Source organism: Populus euphratica, unplaced genomic scaffold, assembly GCF_000495115.2.
Source record: "Populus euphratica unplaced genomic scaffold, PopEup_1.0 scaffold44.1, whole genome shotgun sequence".
Classification (NCBI taxonomy): domain Eukaryota; kingdom Viridiplantae; phylum Streptophyta; class Magnoliopsida; order Malpighiales; family Salicaceae; genus Populus; species Populus euphratica.
This window is the reverse complement of record NW_011499865.1, coordinates 1,867,191-1,871,107: the sequence shown is the minus strand read 5'-3', so window position 1 is coordinate 1,871,107 and position 3,917 is coordinate 1,867,191.

Here is a 3,917-nt window from a genome sequence, read left to right as displayed (position 1 = left end):
ACATATATATATATATATATATATATATGTGTGTGTGTGTGTGTGAATTAGAATAATATCTTGAAAAATCAAATACAAACAAAAAACCAATTCTAAAAAAAATATATATTAAAAAATGGTATACAAAACTCATGATCTAAATCATAAGACCAAGATAAACTCATAGAAAAGAAATTTACAATAATCACAAAATTAATATTTTAAAAAATAAAAATATAGAACGACAAGATCATACAAAGCTGAATTCTCAATAAATCAAATATCAAAAGAAAAATCATGAAAAATAAAATAAATTATAGAAAAGCATCTAAAAATAGGAGGGTGAAAAAAAATTAATTAGAGAGGAAAAAAAGATTTGATCTGACTATGCTCCATAGCCGGTCGTAATTTTTTTAAGAAAAAAACTTGAGTACATAAACTATTTTAATATTTTTTTACATAATAAAAATTATAAGTGTAGATCAAAAATTTTATGCAAATATCTAATAATCATCCATGTAAATAAATAAATAAATAAATTCATTTATAATAACTAAAAAAAGGTAAAAAAATCAAGAGATAGACACAAATCAAGATATTTGATCTTACAGAAAAAAATATTTATCTATTTGTGTCCACTGAACTTATTTATTAAAATTAATAAAAGATAATATAAATAAAAACATAAATGAAATTGAGTGAATAAAATTAAAGGAAAGGGAACTGTGCATAACCGAATATATCATATATATTATTTCTAGAAAACAAAACTTATATATATAAAATAAAATAAAAAATCTTCAAAAGTTAAATACAAAACAATATTTTTTTTAAAAAAAAAATTATCTAAAAAATCTTGCAAAACTCATGGTTTACGTAATAAGACTAAGACAAACCGATCAGAAAGAAATTGAAGGTAACCAAAAAACCTTCTTTTTTCTAAAAATCATAATGAAGAATGAAAAAATTATATAAAAAAAAGAATAAAAAAAGAATTTTCAACTATATTGACACTTAAATCTTGTGACATATATCATTAAATCAGGAAGCATGTCAAATGGAAAAACCGTAAAGCCTAATCCTGAACAAGTCAAATACCAAAGGGCGTAATTGGTGAAAAAATTGACTAAATAAAAAAATAATTAAAAGAATGAGGGTGAAAATTAAAATAAATAAATTTGAAGGCATTTGAGAAAAATTAAATTGGAGGGTTAAATTAGAAAAAAAAAACTTTGATGAAAAGAAAAGGAAATCCCAAGAATGAGAGCTAAATTGAAAAAAATAAGATAATATAAAATTTGATTGAAAGATAAAATTGAAAACCAATAAAATTTTAACAAAAAAGATAAAGGTGAAAATGAGAAACCAAAATAATAAGGATTATATTGGAAAAAACAATGTATGACATCTTCTAATTCAAGGACTGAATTGAAAATATAAAAACCTTTTCTAAAAAGGCTAGGGATGAAAATAAAAAATAAAAAACATAAGAATTGAAAAAAAAAAAAGATGATTGACATGTACTTTCACTAGAATAGAGAGAAAAAAAGGAAGAAAAAAAAAACAATGACTAATGATAAAATGTTTAACCATTGCCACATGTCACACCAGAAAAAAGAGAATGTAACAACACTTCTAAAGACATGACAACAGTTCAGGTTTTAATAACTGATGGCATCATATGTGCCGTTCAAATGGCGTAAACACCATCCACGCGCTAATAACTTTTCAAATTAAAAAAACAAAAAAAAAAATCAATGTAAAATTATTAAAACAACCTCCATTACCCTCGAAATAATAAATAAACTAGTGTGAAATGACTAAAAGATCCCTAAATGCATAACTGATCTTTTTATCTTTTCTAAGTGTAAATTCATATTTTTATTGTAGCTTAGGAAGTGAAAAAATCAAAAGCACTTGGTGAACAACTTAAGTATTTTCTGACATTTAGGATAAAAAAGTATTTTTATTTTTCAAAAGTTTTCAAAAAGTAAGAAAGAAACATTTGATCAACAAGTTTAAATTTTATTAACCTTTGGTGTACAATAATATTTTTACTATACAAATAAACTTAAAAAGATTAAGATACTTCACTTCAATCATTTAATGACTATTGAGCCTATGAAAAAGACCAAGATACCCCCACATCTAAGGTTTCTATTTTTTCAATCAAATGGCAAAATAGTAATTTTATTATATATAAAAAGACAAAAATACTCCATCCCAAGCCTTTAAAGTTGCAAAAATAAAATATGGTATCTTTTGATTCATAGTACACTTACAATAAATTTTTAACATGAATTAAATTTTTTGTTAATTGTTGACCTATTGAATTAATCATTTTTGTACTTTTTATGCATGACTAAGATTTTATAACAAGTTAATATATTCTATAATTGTTGACCTGCTAAAAAATACTGTTGGTCTACATTTTTTAAAAGTTTTTTGGATATAATAGTATTTTTACTGTACAAATAAACTTAAAAAGACTAAGATACTCCTTTCCAATCTTTTAATGACCATTGAGCCTATGAAGAAGACAAAAACCCCTCCACATCCAAGGCTTCCATTTTTTCAATTAAATAACAAAATAGTAATTTCATTGTATATAAAATGACAAAAATACTCCATCCTAAGCCTTTAAACTTGCAAAAATCTACCATGTTGTCTCTTACTCCACAATATACATGCAATAAATTTTCAACGTGAATTAGAGTTTTTGTTAATTGTTGACCTATTAAATAATTATTTTTGTACTTTTTATGTACAATTAAGATTTTATAACAAGTTTAATATATTCTATTATTGTTGACCAACTAAAAAAACTCTTGGTCAACATATTTAAAAAATCTTTAGGGTACATGATACGATCAAAAAATTGATGTATTCTCCCAAGAGCAGGAGTGTCGAAGTAATAAATAACCCGGCAAGACCATGGTCGAACCACAAGGAGACTAATTAAATAAATTACAAATAACAATAAAAACAACAACAACAACAACAATAATAGTAATAATAATACTAATAGTAATAGTAATAGTAATAGTAATAGTAATAGTAATAGTAATAGTAATAGTAATAGTAGTAGTAGTAATAATAATAAAGAAGTTGATGAGAACTTTGAGATGGAAGATTAATATTATGATCAAACGATGATAAAAACAAATGTCAAGGTTAGAGGATCTATTAATGGTATTTTAAACAAGTATAATATAAACTCTTATTATTCAGTTGGAAACCACACACAAAGGAGGCTCCAATCAGATTATAAATGGTTAACATAATTACATTAGTAATCTTATTTGAATAATGCTAATACTTGTAAATGTTGTCAGGTATTCATGATTATAACTTATGTTAACAACAAATCAAATTTCTTTCTTAGCACAAGTGTCGGTTACATCATATGGTTGAGTTATGAAAGTGCCACGTAGTTATTGTACCAAGTTTCATATAATATAAATCTAGATTAACCATTTAAAAAGCAAAGTATTAAAAGTGAAAAAGATAACAAATACAAAATATTTTAGTATCAAACTTTAAAGTTCATGTTAAGTTTACATTATATTTATTATTATACTATTAGTGCAACGTTTTCACCTTGATATAATAAACTTAACTAAACATAATGAAATAATAAAATATAAATAAACGAGATAAGAATATAAATAAGATAAAAGTTAACTAAGTAAATGAAAGGAAATGAAAGGTATAAATAAAATATTAATGAATATAAAACTTAAGCATTACAAAAAAAAATAGAGCAAGAGTATGATCTTAATCTGAAAACTAAGATGTCTAAATACATAAAAAAATTCCTCCTTTTATAGGCCAAAATTAGGAACTATTAATTTGATGATTAATGGATTAGTAGGTGGCCATATTTTGACTTGGTGACAATCCTTATCTTCTCTTGTCTGCCCAAAACGTCATTGATA